Source organism: Thermobia domestica, chromosome 10, assembly GCF_964235325.1.
Source record: "Thermobia domestica chromosome 10, izTheDome1.hap1.1, whole genome shotgun sequence".
Lineage (NCBI taxonomy): Eukaryota > Metazoa > Arthropoda > Insecta > Zygentoma > Lepismatidae > Thermobia > Thermobia domestica.
Genome location: NC_137463.1, coordinates 106,698,491 through 106,717,336, shown reverse-complemented (window position 1 = coordinate 106,717,336; position 18,846 = coordinate 106,698,491). Strand labels below are relative to the sequence as shown.

Here is an 18,846-nt window from a genome sequence, read left to right as displayed (position 1 = left end):
CGGGGTGGCTATGCACAACACTTGAATAAGCACTTATATTTTTCCTTTGGGAGCCGAAAAATTTTAATGAAGTTGTGTACCTAACAAATTTATTTCGGGAAGGGGGCTTGAGCCCGATAGCCCTCCCCCTAAATACGCCACTGATTATTATTATTATTATTTAGTGTTGCTGCCGGTTAACATCGATTATATAAACGCAAACAAACTTGATATACATACGATTTAATACTATACTTCTATAAAGCAAAATTAGTGTAAACGCATTCCGATGTATATATTTCATTGCAGCTTTTAATTAATTATTCTGAGTTCACATGTACTAGTACATTTCTCATTTCTCTGTTCAGCCATGTTAATCTTAGTAAACATAAAGTCCTAAAACTTTAATGTGTATCAATAGAATATGAATAACTCCGCTTAACGCGGTAATTACAGTCGCTATATTGGTAAAAATAAATTTCCTATCTTCTATTATTTGGTTTTGAATTACTGTAACATTATTTCATTTGCATCTAGTCTTTTAATCAGGAACATAGTTGCACATTAATCTCAGCCCTATGTGTTTACTGACTGATGTAACTAAATTAACTTGAGTAATATCCGGTGGATTCGAAGAACCAACTAGTATCTCTGATCACGAACTTCCAGAGCTACTTAACTCGTATATCATTGCTAACATGTACAAAATTCCTTCCTTCTCTCGTATAGCTTTAATTACTGTTATTATTTCAAATTTTCCTAGATTTTTAGGTAAGATTGGAATATTTTCTAAAAATATATGGATAATACTGACAATCTGCTAATTAAATATGCAGGTAGCAATTAATGAGTATAAAATATATTAAACCTACTGCAATATTCCACGACAAACCTTTTCCACGAATAGGTTTTCATCAGTGACAGAGATTTTCTGATTGCCTTATCAAGAATTTTCTTCGGCTCTAACGCAGCAAAAAATGATCTCAGGTTCACACTTACGAAAAAAAGTTATTTCAGCACTGTATTGTACGTTCACACAATTTACCTTTAAAAGCATAGAAGTTTGAAATTCGTTAATAAATAGTACTGTAGATAAGTAACGAATTTTCACAAATCCCTAATCATCTCCATTATAAATAATATATTTCAATAATTAACTCTATCTGTCAAGATACTTAAAGGCTAAATTTTCTCTTCTAGGCCACTACTGTATGCATTACAGATGCAAGAACTCGAATGAAAAAGGCTTTTAGAAACTAATGTTTTCCACTACTCTTCTTCTGGAAAATTCTGTGCTTTTAACAGTTTGTATACGTTCTAGTTTTCAATCCCATTCTAATACTTAAAGAAGATTTAATTACTGCATTTTGAAGAAAAGATCCTGAAAAAAATCAAAAATAAAAAATCGGTCATTTGATAGAAAGAAAAATTAAAAATTGGCAAACGCAGTGCCTTTTCTCGTTCCAGCGAATTGTTGTAGGGTGAGTTCGCCAATAGTCGACCGCTGAAAAAAAAATCTTACTTCTAAGCACTTATAAAGCGTGATGATTTCATAGTATTTGACAAAAGTGAATTATTTGCTTTATTTGGGTTCTTTTGTACCATGCCTGTGTTAACTGCTCACTTTTAAAATTTTGCAATGATATAAAAATAGATTTTACGAAAACTCATCAAAATTCCCACTTGTCGACCATCATCGCTCAGTAGTCGACCGCATTCATGCTATTAGTCGACCGCGCGCAATTTCTGTCGTTTCTATCACGTAGAAGTAATTGATTGCCTTAGATGATATTTCGAAATTGTATTATTCGCGAGATTTGAACTTGACAAAACGATTGTAAAGATTTTATTTAAGTTTCAATAAGGTTTTCTCCTTAGTGATTATAAATGAAAGAATCACGCTATTAGGATTTGGTACATAGCTATTTTATTTGGAATAATGGATTTGAATATTAAATAGGTCTTTCACGTGAAACAAGACTTCTCCCCTCCGTTATATGCACACGTTATCTTATCACTTATATTACGGTTTTACAAATCCTAAACAAAGTACGAGTCTCTAATAATTTAGAAAATCCTAAGTGTTCACTTTTCTCCTGTATGAAATATGTTTCTCTCCGGTGTCACTTGAGCACATCGAGTTATCTTCTCATAATGATAAGGTTTCTCTCCTCTGTTATTTGAGCACTTCGAGTTACCTTCTCATATATGATAAGGTTTCTCTCCTGTGTTACTTCAGCACATCGAGTTATCTTCTCATATATGATACGATTTCTCTCCTTCGTTACTGCAGCACGTCGAGTTATCGTCTCACATATGATAAGGTTTCTCTCCCGTGTTAGGTTTCTCTTTTGAGTTACATGAGCACATTGAGTTATCTTTTCATGTAATAACAGTAAGTTCCTGATTGTTTATTCAAATCATTTATATGGTACAATCTGCGCACAGGAACAGCTTATCTGCAAGTTCTTTCCATGTATACCCAGATAATTCGGTACACCGAAGATGGAACCATTTATCACAATGATCGCAACCCACTGGTTTATCTTCACTTTCCAAAGCAAAATTGTTTATTATCACTCCACATCCTGCGCATATGGCTCCATCGCCGTAATCAATTACATCTTCTTCATTGTGATATTCTTCTACAACAGCAGTAGTCGTCGTCTTCGATCGTTTCTTTGGATTTTCCAGTTTGTTGCTCTTTTTTGCTGTTCTTTCATCCCTTTTGCGTTTCTTTTCCTCCTCTAGTTTCTTCTGTTCTTCTTGTTTTGCAGTCAGTGCGCGGCGATATTCTTCTGAGTCAATCGCAAACGGTATCTTCTCTACCTTCTTCTTAGGCTTTTTGACTGGACTCTTAGGCCAGAAAAGATGCTTTTTAAAAGTTGGCGTTATACATATTGGTCTGATAGTTTTAGGGGTTGTTGCAATATTCTTCTGACTTGATTCACTTGGTCCAGCAACACCATCGCTTTCAACGTCCCTTGTTTCTTGCTGTGCTTCTGGTATAGAAACCAGAGCTTCAGTAGGAGGTTCTTTGAGAGAGTAAGTATCTTGCTGAATATCTTTCATAGGTTCAGTTTCATTCAGTGTAGTTGATGTGTTTCCTTCTCATTTGATGGCACAAATTCTGGAATAGACGCTTCCTTCCTTCCTTTCTTATTAAAGGCCTCTCTGATTCTGTCGTTGGAGCAGACATAACTGATTCTTTGTTTGGCACAATACTGATTTCCTCTTTCTCTTGTGCTGCAATGGTGTCGAATTTCTCAGGTTTCGTAGGTAGAATAGATGTTATATTCACTCTGTTTTCAGTTGTTGCACTTGGATTGGCTTCAACAGCCAATGACTGGAGAAGATCATTTAGTAAATCCTTTCCAACAGTGAGAGTAGCTTGAGACAAGTGTTCATTGTTGTCATCAACTACAGGGATTTCACCAACTGCAACTTCGTCATCTAATGGTAAGTTGGCACTTTTAACATCAGTTTGTAGTGCTTCGTCCATCGGCTTTTCTGCTGGAAGTTTCAAAACTTCAAGAACTGCATTGAAGTCAACCGCAGCCTTTTGAAGTTCATCCTTGTACACAGTAATAACTTTTCTTGCAGTACGAAGGTCTTCTTCACTAACATTTGGCTGAGTGGAAGTACTCTCTATGTTTTTGCATACACTCTTGATGCATTTTGTGTAGTCAACAGCGTCCGGATTGAAAGGATACAGTCCACATTTGCGAAACCCATTCTTTATTGTTGACGGTGTTGCTGCTGTTGCTAGGACCTCTGCAATAAGTGGTGCAAACTGAACTCCATGTAATTTGTCTAAAACTGTTGCTTTGGCACACCGACCTTTTACAGGCATCACGAACTGAAAGTTGTTTTGTTCTTACAGCTTCTAAGGCGCACAGCATATTAAATTCCGAATAGCGGAAAAATTTTCTTTTATATCCCGGAGCCCGAATAGCGTAAATCTGTCAAAAATACATAAAATTTAAAATGTTTCGCCATATTTCTAACAACAAAATGCATTGCTATATTACAAAGCAGAAGTAATCAAGAATATATTAACAAAAGTTGTTTTTCAATATTGATACTCTTAATATTTCAGTGTTCTTCCCGAAAGCAGGTTCTGACCTGAAAAAACCTGAGCCGAGTGAATCGATATTTTTATTGACATTAATCGGATGATGACGGATGATCGGATGATCGGATGATGACGTCGCAAGGACGTGAGACCTAGAGTTTAACATGAGCTCCGAACCAATTGTATTCCCATGGAAAATTGAACCCAGGACTTTATTACAAAGCAGCATACTTTAACACTTACTTGAATTTTGTTGAATTTATTTATGTCCTTTAAGCATTTGTAGCACAGGACGGGATAGGGGAGGGAGAAGGATGAGGAAAGGTGTCGGCCAGAGCCTATTATGTAGGTAACATCATGACATGCGCCTGGTATAACTGACAAAACCCCTAAGAAACCTGTTAGAAGGGCCGGCATTGGGGTTTCAACCCGCACATCTCTCCATTCCCAATTCGTAATCCAGCAGGCTAGGCACTGGACAACGTGTCTGGTACATGCCTCATAGAAATTATTATTATTTCTCTCATTCAGGAAGACGTAGTAGACGTACAGGAACCCCTTCTTGTTCTCGTTTGTTTGCTTGTTTCTTTGTTTATTATGGTTTAACGTCCCTTCTTAGGATCAAGACTATGTAAAGACGTGGACCTACAGTTTACAGTAATATTCGAACCGCTTTAATTCGTTCTATGTTCTCCCGCTTCGAATTGAACCCGGGACACAGAGCACCAAAGGCACGGTTGCTATCCATTAGACCAGCGAGGAGGGCTTCTTCTTTCCGTGTAAAAAAACTTGGTTTCACATTGAAATAGTAGATCGTCATAAAAAGAAACTTTAAACTAAGTTACTGAACAAATTCCAGTCAGCAAAACGCGAAACATAGTATGAAACAGTGCGGTCGACAGGTGGCAAGAAATATTCCAATGGTCGACCAACACGAGAAACAGGCGGTCGATTTTTAGAATATGTCACGAAATCAAAAATTTTATACATGCATGTTGAAGAACAGACCTTAATACCAAACAGGAAATAATTTGAAGCAATTTGGCGCACTCTCAAATAATCCAATAATCGACCACCCTTGGTCGACAATTGGTTTGTATGGGAAAGAAAAAATGCCAAATTCCGACCACATTTCAACATGTATTTTTTCATTTAATACTATCCGGTTATTGACAAATTATACTGTACAGTTTCTAGAATAACTTAGTTTTGTAACAAAAACATTTCTTACCTCACGTACTATCTATATTCTCAGAAAAGCGAAAAACAACAGGTGCACAAGATTCCCATTGCACGCTGTCGTAAACTGTGCACCTGAGTCGTAATTCTACAGATACTTCGAAATTTATCGGTGAAAGACGACCAGCTGGCCAAGGGAGAGGCAAACAATGATTGTCATTGGTGGTATATGATGCAAGCTTTATCGCGAATCACTTTCCGCTCCAAAAGACCATTAGATATATTTTATATACACAATAGTAAGCAAAAATGGTCGACTATTGGATGGCGGTCGACTATTGGCGAACTCACCCTATGACCTTTAGATTAATGTTCAACGACAAAGTTATTTGAGTAAAAAAGTTTAATGATGTCGGTGTCGAAAATGCAATATACCTTGCCAAAGGCAAGCAGTAAAATAGACACACACACACACACACACACACACACACATATATATATATATATATATATATATATATATATATATATATATATATATATATATATATATATATATATATATATATATATATATATATATACTTTCCAGGAGGTTGATAACATAGGGAACGAAAACAACACCTGTGTGATGCGTGTCGCCACGTTTTGCCTAATCCTCGTTTCGCCTAACCAATTATCTGACACTTTTATGACAGATAAATGATAAGATTTCAGTCCGCCATTTAAGGCAAAAAAAGGATCCTCGTTTGGCCTAATCCTCGATATGCCTAAAATGGCGGACAATAAAAAAAATCACGGAAATTCAAGTAGAGGGAAATTACAAAAGAAAATTCCCTAGAAAGAAATGCAAATTTTTAAATTAATATTGATATTATATTAACCTGTGGTCAATATTTTCTAGCAGTTAGGATTAGCAAAACTCCTTTATGTATTTACCATGTCCGTATATATAATGTGTATGTGTGTACCTGTATGAGAGAGAGAGAGTGAGTCCGCCTGGGAGACAAAAAGATCACTACTATGCAATAAGGATGTTAGCACACCAGTTAAATTTGATTGTATAATGCGTGTCTTCAACTCCGGATTATCCTTAACAAGTATAATTAAAATTTGTTCAATTTTTACACCATCTCCGAGACGTAGCAATCTTAATCAGAGACTTATGCTATGGACGTTCCGGTAGTGTGTCAAACGAGTGAAATTTGAATTCAAAAGTTATAATTTCACCAATGCAAATAAAAAACTAGTTAATTAACTGCTTTGAGAAAATTCAAGTTGTAATGTATTGGGACGACAAAACTCTAAATGAAGCAGAGACGTATAAAAACTGCTAGAGTATAAAGAATACTTGTTTATCTTGAGCCTCTTTCAGATGTGTTCTTGCGCATCTGACTAATATACTTCAGAACATTTTGCAATAAAAAATACAAATGTTGAAAGTAGTGGAAGAGCTTTGTAGTCATTTCCTGCATTCGAATTTCTAAGATTTGAGCAAATACTGTACTGGGAAATATTCCAGTATCACGTGAAATTTACTTGCTACAAAAAAATCTATAACGGAAAATCATATAACTAAATAATTACACAAATAGCAGATATGTTTGAATCGAATGAAATACCATGTTTAAGTGCACGTTACAAATTTTGTGTAAGAGTTATCTTGGGCTTCATCGTTTCCTTCCACTTTCTTCACCCCACCAGTTTCGTTCATTGTCACCATCACCGCCTCTCTTAGCCTTGGAGCATAAAAATGAGATTTAAACCGAAAGAAAAAAATAAAATATTACGCTTATTTTCAATAGTGAATTCTCAGAAATGTTGAAAGGAAAACGAGAAACCTATTATTTTTTTCAGAATGAACGTTACTTTTATTTCCCAAACTTTTATGTAAAATGAGTACCCGTACTCTTCAAGTTTGCATTTGGAACGTACTAGTTTTACGTTACCTTAATAATTTTGAACTGGGGTGACAAACTTGAAGAGTACGGGTTCGATTCTATGGCTGGATAGCCATACTCGTAACGACCTTGTGACCTCGTGGCTAGGGAGCCAACTCTGTAATGTACAAGTTTGCACCAATTATTTACGCTCTCATTCGTAGCTAGCATTATGTTGGGGGAAAGGAAAAAGTGAAAAGAAAGAAAAAAAATCAAGTGGGTCGCCGATACTATTTCCTCTCTTAAGCTACGATTATGGACCAGTGAGCACAACGCTATTCAATTCCAGACTCTTGCACACTAATGGTATTATCGGTACCATGAGAAGGAAAGAAAAAAAATCATTTCAAAACGACACCACATACCTTGCAAATCATGTTTATTTAACTCTCTTGCAAACAGCATATAATAATGAGAATTTCATCGATATTAGCGATCATGAACAGCTAGACTCAATCGCCAGGGAAAAAAATCATACGTATTTCAGTCCTTGAAGATTCCAGAAACTTCTCACGCCAACACAACTAAGTAATTAGTAACAACAACATTTAAACATTATCCTTAATAAGAATAGAAGAGTTGTTTACATTCCTCGACCAAGTATTGAGACAAAATCTTTAGTAGGCTACATCACAGCGAGTGAAGGGAGATTACAAAATACATTACTGTTTACAAAACATCTCACCACAGAGGGAGTAAGTGCGCGGCTGCGTCGACTAACCTTTCTCCCCACAAGCATAACGTTTCCACTACCTTTCCGCAACCAACTGTTAAGAGGACGCTTTCCCTCGACATAGCTTACAACTAAACAGCGGAAGTAATAATAATACATACGGTAGAAACATTTATAGGAAGTACAAGACCAGCCAGCAGATTAGACTCTACCCCTGACACCATCACATCTAGGTGTGAATACTATCGCAATGCTCACCGTCTTCGACGCGTCCAACTGAACTAGTAAGTAGCTTTATAATTAGAGATAAGACATGAAGACAACTCGAGGATTTACATAGATCTTTCCTTGCGTGGCGACTTAATACTTAGACTATGAACTATATATTATAGTAACTAATACGGAGTGCCCACTACTGGACAAACATGAGCTAGCTGTCGCTAATCAAGCTTTAACTTCACCAAACATAATACTTATAAAATAAACAATACGGAGTACCCACAACTGGGACGAACCTGAGCTAGATGGTAGCGAGTGATACATTATACATCTACGCAACTCGGAAACATAATTTCATTTAAAGCAAGAGATAAATGGTGTTGACATCAGACTACCCCGTCGGCGTATGAATTGACTTACTGGATAGAGGCTCACTTCTGTCTACTCAGACATGTTGCGGACAAAATTTACATGAGACAACATTATGGACATTGTAGAATCAATATACATATATTAAGTAAACTCACTGAGTAGCGAATGATTAATAAGTGATATATTGTCCTTTACTTTATAGAGTGACTCGAAACAATAGAATAGACACACGACATTGATAATATTGCACCAAATATTATGAACGGAGACAAACACTTGAATGAATTATATGAGTTATAAACAAAGTTCCTTTACAGTTCCCGGAAGGGCGTTACTTCTTCCATAGATTGAGACAGAAATAATAAAGACAGAGTTACCTGAAACGGTGACCAAAGCTCACCCAACCGCTACTTCCAACACCTACTGGTAAACGATACCGGCACCACGGGCCAGTTCAAAGATCACAGCTTCGGGCAGCGACCAGTCTCTGACGACCTCTCAGGCGGCTCAACACGCGGTAATCGCAAATTCTAGCCACAGGTACAGATTAACCAAATGGCGACCTTCTTCTTAGTTAGCAGCAACTAGAGACACATCATCAACGTTCACCAGATAGACATAAGTTCACCGTATAAGTCGTTGTAGCACCTCTGCTCACAACGACAACCACGGGCGATGATCTAACAAGGCGACAGGCCTGGGTCCCACTGAAGCAGGTGGAGTCAGTCGGCAAAATAATAAAGGACCAAGTCCCCAATCAGGGAAAGGAAGACGAGGAGTCGCTACGGAGAATAACCACGTTAACAACGTTGTAGGCATTATATCCAGGAAAGAGGCAGCAGGCCAGGTTAAAACTTAATCGAAGAGGTGGCTCCCGATGTAACTGTCATATTTCCACCTATTACACGACGAACTGTTAGCGAGCAGTAAGCCAAACTCAATAGTAACCGGAGTAGGCACAAACTGAATGTTTGCAGGCAAGTTTGTTATAGTTCATCACACGCTATTCGACTTTCTTATCATTGTTCCGTTATGGCATCTCCTTTCGAAAGGTTTGCGATAGAGAACAAGTCACTTTACTGCATATTATGCAGTAATTCCATGTTTAAAGGACAGGACGAAACACTACCCCTTCTTCCTTGTCGCCATGATGTTTTGTTCAGAGGGCTAAGACAAAGGGGAACGCGCTCGTAGATCCTGCTCGTTCTCTGATTGGCCGCTCCTTTTTACGCAACAGAGCGTAAAACTAAAACGACGATTTTAATATTAACATATATATAACTAAATGGAAATAAAAATTACGTAAGTTAGTATTTATATATATACGTCCATAACAAATTACTCAGTTTAAACGAAAAATAAATTCCAGTTTATTTCAAGCAACCAGCGTCATCTACCGAGACTGAGAGATATCCACTCGATGCAGGCCATAGACGTACAAAGAAAGTAGCATATTTCGATTACACATACTAGTCCAATTGTCGACCATCTTGAATCCTTCATGAGGGTCGAGAATTGAGAGAATATAAGGAAAGAAATAACACTAACTAAGAGCTGATTAAATATCTCTATAAAGTAATCTCTTTGAGAAAATGTAACGCTCAAAGAGGAACGTTACACATTAAAAGTAAACAAGTAAAACACAACTTAGCACTTCAGTCATATAACATGAAACTAACAAACGGCATTGACTACACATAATTCAAACTACGTGCACAATGGAAAGTATATTTACGTACAACACTACAACAGAGACCCGGGTTCGATTCCCGGTGGGAGCTCATGTGGTTCGGATCCCACGTTAATCAGTAGGTCCACGTCTCATATAGCCTCGCTGCTGAACGGGACGTAAAACTCAAAATCAACTCAACAACATTACAACATACATTGAATAGCCTAAACAATTAAACACCAGCCACAATTTGAATATTCTGTTCTCACTTTTAAGAAGTCGTAAACCTCATTTGCTTAAATTTGATTGTTTTTGTACGGTCAATAAATCTTGAATTTCATGTATTGCGTGGAATACGATATTAATATCATTTGGTTGACTTTGTCAATAATTCATCTTAAATTTTCAACCAATTCTGAAACAAGATGAGATTGGCACACGTTCTCTATCTTTACTTCTTCCCCAACTCACCTTCATGTTTATCATTACATAGATTTTCTATTTATCTTTTGTATTACTCTTCCCTGTGGCTGCATCTGGATAACTGAAAACACGTTAAAACTCTATTTCTCTGTTTACATCTGTCCAACATTAAAAATTTTCAACTGTATTTACTTCGAATTATCCAAAATATAGGTTCAAAAGTTCGATTTATCCACAATTGTTTACTATTGTTTTCAATACAGTTTTCAAGGGGAATGGACTTCTGTTCGAATTATCCAATATTTCGAATTATCCAAGTTCGAATTAACGAGACTCCACTGTATATAACAAATCTTTTTCATAGATCCTAAGAACAGTAATTAAGATTTAAACGTAAATATAAGGATTATTTATAGAAAAGTAAAAGGACATTTACTTGAATACATGATATACACGCCTGAAAGATGTAAACAAATACTTGCTTTTGATTGGCCAAAATTGGAAATTGTAAACAAATCCTTATCTGTGATTGTGCGAATGCCTATCCACGATATTTGAAGGAAATGTCTAGGAATACTTATATAAATTTTTTGTTTATACAATTTTATTTCCTTAACAGATTTTCAATAGCTTTTTGCTAGTGGTTACTTAGAATTCAAATGTATTTTTATTTTTTCTTTGTTAGTAACACATTGAGATATTTGGATTGTGGAATTATGCAAAGATCAACTTGCCAGTAGAGCGATTTGTCCAAATCACTCATTTCAATCACAGTTGTCCATTTTTATGAGTTAATTTAGATATCTCTTGTCAGATGTAGCTCGAAATATTTACAAATTTCATATGAATTAAAACAATATAGAATCACAATAGGATCTCTTATAATGGATTAACAGTTTTAAAAAGCATTGAAATTGGAATGAAATCATCTAAGAAACCAACAAAACCTACAATAATATAACTTTTCATCCACATTAGTACGAAACAGAAATATAAAATCCATATTTTCGTAATACTCATGCAAACTATATTTCCTTTAAGATGCCTATTAGCAATACCATTTGACAATATCAGATATTTGGAAACAAACTGCAAACTAAAACACACACCTTTAAACGAAATTAATAATAGGGAATAAAGTATGTGTAACTTGTTTTTCTCTCATCTAAAATATAGCCACTGCAAATGCTCGTACTACAAATTAGTTTTGTGGAAACAAAATATTTCTCAGTTCTTCATATAGTAGGGAATAATCTTTCGAAATTTACCTCCAGTCTTACTTCCGCTAATTTTTTTATAGTCCGCCATTTTAGGCCAAACGAGGATACTTATTTCGCCTAAAATGGCGGACACAAATCTTATCATTCATCTGCCATAAAAATGTCAGATAATTGGTTAGGCGAAACGAGGATTAGGCCAAACGATGCAAGATCCCTGTGATGTGGTGTGTTATATGCTGGCAACTAATACAATGTTGATCGAATAGCAATCAAGACTGCTAGTCCAGGACTGAACATAGGACTTACACAAGTATTTAATGTTGTAAACACACTTTGTTTAGTTGTAGAATCTACAACAAGGAAACACTTTTTCCTTTACGACCTGAAAGTCATAGAAAGGGAAAAACAGAAAAGGTGAAAATTTCCGGCCTATTTTCCTGGAAAAAACCGGTATAAAAACCTCCATCCCAAAGAAAACTTTTTTAGATATCTAGATTCATATAACGTTTTTTGTTTTTTGGTAAAGAGAGAGAGAGAGAAAGAAAGAAAGTTTTCGATATATATAAAACACAAAACTTAGTACTTCAGGTATCTGAAGTATCTGATTGGGAACCCGTTGTTTTGTGCCCTCCTGTGCTGGTAAAAGTTGCGAAGGAAGTATAGTTTCGGCAATGATGTTCACCATATCGTTGCTGTAAGTTAGATTCCATTTAAACAAATACATGAGGTATAAATTACGAGTATGAATTAAGTTTTGACATTATGACACATAAGTCTGTAGTGTTATTTGCTTTTACACTGATGTTATTGAAATGTAACATTAGTAAATACTATATTTTCTTTGTAATTTCAGATTCTAATATTGTAATAAAGAAGTGTGCTCAGAGAAGACCTCATGCTATGTTACATTGAAGAGGACATAATTTTAAAAATGGTACAACTTTTAAGAACAAAACAGTTATTTTTGCCTTGTGCGTGTTTCTGAAGTTTGACATTGGGATTAAAAAATTAAAAAAATAATTCATAGTGTTCAAAACATTTTTTTAAAAAGAAATTATTGATTCTTATTGGTTATTATCCACTTGTTTTCTTTCGAACTTTACTATCTTTAGTGATTTTTGATAATTAAATATACATTTACCAACTGCTGAACCATACCTAATGCATTTTGCATTATTTTGGCAACTGTAAACAGTGTCACTGTGCGTAATGGCAGAATCAAACTATTAATCACAAATTCCAAGAAGAATTATTCTTTTTCTTTACATTTTGTAAATTAGAATTTTGATTTTTGGTAATACAACGCTTGTAGAGCGTACTCTTGTAATAAACAGAAATAAAAAATTATTTAAAAACATTCTATATTACATATTCTTAAATTGTAAGTAACTCCAAATGTTATAATTTTCCAAGTAACGTTTCAAATGTTTCAATACGGTTTCTACGTTACAAATACAGTAGCATGAATGTCGATTTGCGTGGTGTTAGGAGTACGTACGGGGCTATTAGATATATGTGTGTCATTGTTAGTATTATGTTTGTCACTGCTGCGAAAAGACAAAGAATGAAAGATACAATCTGCTACATACTAGTAAAAGTGCGTTTTAAAAAAACATAGGTCTATATAATAAATAAATAAAGAATTAGTTTCATGAAAATAAAAAAAAACTATCGATTAATATATTAGCAATTAAGAGCCTGTATCATAGAGCCGTTCAAAGACTCTCGAAATACCCCTGAACATTATACAGTACCGCAAAACATCGTGGGGAAAAAGCTATTTGGGCCAATTCTAATTCCTCCCCTGGTAAGATTCCGTAATAAGAATAGACTTAGCGGCGCCGCCCCAGATGGGGACATACTTCGTAGTTTGTTGACATTTGTCAGACCTAAACGTCTACGGAAAATAAAGATACGAGCATGGCGAGAAGTTCCTGTGAGTACAAGAAAGGAACTGATATCGTCCCCCGTTATGAAAGGAACTAATAATACCATTTCCAAAACACACTTTTGTTCAGTTCTCCCTACTCGAAAAGCCCTGTAAATAGAAAGTCTTACAGCAAAACAGAACTGAAATAAGCTATTATTGTCCTCTATATTAATATGATCACCTCTTGTTTCAAAGCGAAAGGTTTATTCACACACAAAGCATACACGGTTACACAATACAAAGCATATTCACTCTGGTATCAAAATCTACTTCCCTTTGACATTTTACTATTTAAAAAAAAAAAACTCTTAAATTTGTCAAATTCACACACTGTACATAGTAAAACGTTTATACTAATAAACCTACCATGTTTTCTTTATGGGAATACGGGACACTTTAGATCCCCTTCCCCCCAAACTCTCCAACACAATCCAATAAACTGTACCTCTGGTTATGTATAACAGTATAATAGGCCGCGGTGGTTCAGTGGTATAGCGTTCACTTCTGGTGCATGGAGTCCTTGGTTTGATCCCAGCTCACTTCAAGTGAGCTTTGTAGTGAAAAAACACCGTGTACGTGGGTTTCTCGTGGTTCTCCCGTTTCCTCCCACTTTCTTCATTCCACCATTTCATTCATTTCTCATCATCACCGTCTCCTTTAGCCTAGCCGACATTTATTTTTTCAACGGGTCTAGGAAAATTCGGTGTAGGAAAATTGGGTGTAAGAAAACTCGGAGTACAGAAAATTCGGTGTACGGAAAACTCGGTGTGGGGAAATTTTGGTGTACGGTAGATTCGGTGTAATACATATTGAATATTACCACTTACAATAATTTACGACATTTCATATTGTGAAAACGAAAACCATATAATGTAACGAATAAAATGTTATTACCTATTTCAAGAAAAGCAAATTTATTTTTCTGCCTTGAGTCCAATACCTCTTGCATGTCTTTTGCTGGATATTACTATAAACTACTTTTTATCACACAATGAAGCTGACATTTTTGTCAGAAATAAAACAATTACAAGTTCAGAGAATAGTTATAGGAACAACTAAAAACACCTTTCCTATATAGTACATCATAGAACATATACAAGGTGATTCTTTTAAAACTCATGGATTTCATTTGGGTCTAGAATTTCTAACTGAAGTCCGATTTTCATGCGGTTTATGGCAAATGATCAAGGAACGTTGGAAGATTTATGGAATATGCTTACTGGTTTAAATTCATTTGGGGTAATATCGGCCACGCCTCTGGAAAAGCAGCAAATATTCGCCACTGTACCGAATTGGAATTAGGTGAGGTGCGGTGTGGAGATTTGAGTTTCTTAGTTAGATGGCAACCTCGCGACGGCCAATAAGAAACAGGAAACTGGGCCGTTGTATTGAGAATTATGCTGTGCTCTGTACGTACCAATATGATCAGGACACAGTTGCAATAATGTACTCTTTGGAACAAAGTGATTTTATCGTTAAAAAGATTTTGGAGACCGGGATCTGTTGTTGCTACGCAAAGGGTAGTTACACGCAACTTTGCCTTACGTTCTGTCCCAAACAGGAATATAATATGGTCGCTAGTGAATAAATTGCAGGAAACGGGATCGCTTCTGGCAGGGAAGCATCGGACCTCGCTGGCGGATGTTGTGGAAGATGTCAGTTACCGACTCTTTTAAGTCACCCAAGAAATCCCTCTGTCATTTGTAGCGAGAAACCGGCTATTCAACATGTGATTTATGTGTGTTACCACTAACACTTAATTTTGGGAGGCGTGGTGTGGCTCAATGGTAGAGCGTTCACCTCCGATGCTTGGGATCCCTGGTTCGATCCCAGATCGCGCCGTGTGGACTTTGTGGTGGACACACGCCGTGCTCTTGGGTTTTCTCGGGGTTCTCAAGTTTCCTCCCACTTTCTTCATTCCATCATTTCACTCAATTCTCATCATCACCGACTCCTTTAGCCTAACCGGCATATCCGTGGGACGTAAAACTTGAAGATTTCATTTCATTTAACTAACACTTAATTTGTATTCTTCAATTTCGCTTCAAATATCCAATATTTCATTCGAACTGTAACTTACAATGGCGAATATTTGCTGTTTTTCTTACGGCCTGTTCGATATTACCCCGGATAAATTTAAACCAGTAAACATAATCCTATAAATCTCCCATCCTTCCTTGATGATTTGCAACAAACCGCAAGTAAACCGGACTTCAGTTAGAAATTCTAGAGCCAAATGAATCCGTGAGTTTTGAACATCTGCATATACATATCTAAGATGCAAAAAATATATTGAACAAAAAAGTCTTAGTGGAAAGGGCAATATAAAGCAGGATGGTTTTATCAGATAACAGTTGTACAACTAGTTGAATTCTGCTCCAATCAGACACTTTAGTTTGTTTGCCTTAAGTTAAGGTAAACAAGTACTGCAACCCTATTGACTCCTTATTGACTTCTCCTTCAATCAGGCGTAGATACTTTAGTTGAGGCATGAGCAACATAAATAATCTATGTCGTTTTTGAAAAATTTAGATTTAAATATTTATTTATAAAATAGACATAAAATCGTCAGAACATTTTTTGAAAATCTACAATTTTCAACTTTACTCGTCTAGTAACCTACATTTTTTTTATTTTATTTATTTATTTATTTATTTATTTATTTATTTTTTTTTTTTTGGAAGTAGAAAATTCTAGGAGACATCTTCCAAAACAGCATAAAAACTTAAGTTTTAAATAAAATGTCGATTGGTATCGATGCTCGCTTCGCTGTCACAAGAACGGACATAAAAAAAAAAAAAAAAAAATCTCGTCATGTAAGGGCCATGAAATGTTAAAATCCGTCCAAATCTAGAATTCAAATTATTTCACGATCACAATTTTTCAAAATTTGGTATAGTAGACAGTAAAAGTACGTTCTACACAAAGTTTGAACTTAAAACTAATACACTCATTTATCCTCAAAGTTGAGTTTTTAATAAATCCTACGGTCTACCAACGAATTTTTCTTTACACCGAACATTCCCCACACCAAGTTTTCCGTACACCGAATTTTCTGTACACCGAATTTTCCTACACCGAGTTTTCTTACACCGAATTTTCCTGCTCCCTTTTTCAACAATATAAGTTCCCTAAGTTTCAGATACTTTTCTCTCGTCTTTCCCTGCAATTAACTTTACGGACTGAAGATGTTTACAATCCAACTACAAAAAAAAAATTCCTTAAAAACTTAAGATAATGTCTTATAAAAATGCTTTTCAGAAAAACAATATGCAAACTGTTTAAATCAGTGACACAATCTACATTCAATATTCTTCGCGCGTTTAGCAGTATTTATTTACATGGTAGTATTTGAAAAAAAAAATTACGTTTGTCAGTTTAATCTGATGAAAAGTTGATTTTTCTCCTTGTGTCGTGTATAATTGTCAGGACCAAATTTACATATTTCTAAGCCCTGGACCAAGTACAATTCTGTGCCCATAACCTCTCAAAAATATTATAATTCTTGTTACTTTATTTAGTCTCTCTCTGAAGAAAAAGTCACTCATCTTTCCTGTGCTTGTATACATGTAGAAACACTCAAAGCCATTTTTTTTTTTTTTTTTAATGTTGGAGTGTGTTCGAGTTTCCACCAGGTACAATGGAAAAGACAAGTGTTGCAAATTTCGCTCGCTATCAAGTCGGACAGGGTATTGTGATAACTTGCTCAAAACTGTTACATGCTACACTTTATTGTTCACTCACATTATCCCAGCCACTTCATTACTTTTCGAATAAGCTTATATTGATAGCAGAAATGGGATGGAATTAAAATATGGGACATTTGCCTGTCCCGACTAAATTTATTGGGACGCGGGATTCTCGGGTCCAAAATCGGGACTGTCCCGTTTTTTTACGGGACGTATGGCAGGCTTAATACTAACCAGTCACTGCCTTGTTCTTGTTTTATTAACATTAATTCTGCCAGTCACTACCTGTTGCCTTGTATACGCTCTTGTATCAAATGCTTTTGCGTCCAATGCTCTACTTGCCACCGAAACGCCTCTTCTGTCTGTCTTTGCATGCCAACTCTATTCTGCTTTTGTCAGTGGTACAGTTCCCGATTTTCATTAAAGATTCTTCAAAATGTTTACGAATATCAAATGAACAAAAGTGAAGTGTAATCACTTGCAACAAGTAAAGAAACTTTAAACGAATATATCAATTTATTTCAAGATTGGACACTACACAAAACTTATGCAAAGTCTATAGGAGAACTGATAATTTGCAGCAGCTGGGTACCTAAGAAAATGTTAAACTGGATAAATCAATTGAACAAACCGGCATTCTTCAAATTGCCAACTATGTATTTTAATTTGCCAACTTGTCAAGAGATTGGGAACTTTGGGGGGGGGGAGGCTTCCCCCTTTACCCCCTTAAGGACGCCCCTGGTGGTGTGATACTGATGCGAACATAAAAAAATCAGTGATCCATTGTAAGATTCTCATGTATTGTAGTGTGATGCTGATGCGAACATAAAAAAATCAGCGATCCAATGTATGATTTTCTTTATTGTAGTATGATGCTGATGCGAACATAAAAAATCAGCGATCCAATGTATGATTTTCATTTATTATAGTATGATGCTGATGCGAACATAAAAAATCAGTGATTCAATGTACGATTCTCATGTACTGTGGTGTGATAGTAATGAAAAATGTAGATATTACATATCTTTGTTCAAAATGGAATGCTGTGAGAGAAAAAGTAATTTTGTTGTCAGTTTGTAACAGTGTCATCTCTGAATGAATAAAAATATAGGCCTAAATCATTACATGCATTTCTGTTTCTTATTTAATTTATACTAAACATTGTTTACTCATTGTTCATTTTCCTAGTAAAATGATATTTTGCTTTGTGGAACATAATGAGGTGCCATCCAAAACAGTATCAGAAATACCAACTCCTGACTATAAATAAAACTTACCATTGGAAAATCATTTAAAAAAAGCACACACTGTACTGCTCCAAGGAGATAATAATAATAATAATAATAATAATAATAATAATAATAATAATAATAATAATAATAATAATAATAATAATAATAATATATCGTATGGAATTAAGAATCACACTTTCATCTACATTTTCCATTAATACAGATACTTATCTTTGTACATTA

The 18,846-nt window shown here is 35.5% G+C and overlaps 1 protein-coding gene across 1 annotated transcript in view; it reads left to right on the top strand.

Annotated features, from left to right (window-relative positions):
- Positions 1-18,489, top strand: part of LOC145662636 (F-box only protein 2-like) — an 82,058-nt gene extending 63,569 nt beyond the window's left edge. Inside the window, exon 9 of the mRNA XM_081728405.1 lies at positions 12,606-18,489. The gene's annotated coding sequence lies outside the window, so the exon portion shown is untranslated. The remainder of the gene's footprint in view (positions 1-12,605) is intronic.
- The last annotated feature ends 357 nt before the right edge of the window (positions 18,490-18,846 follow it).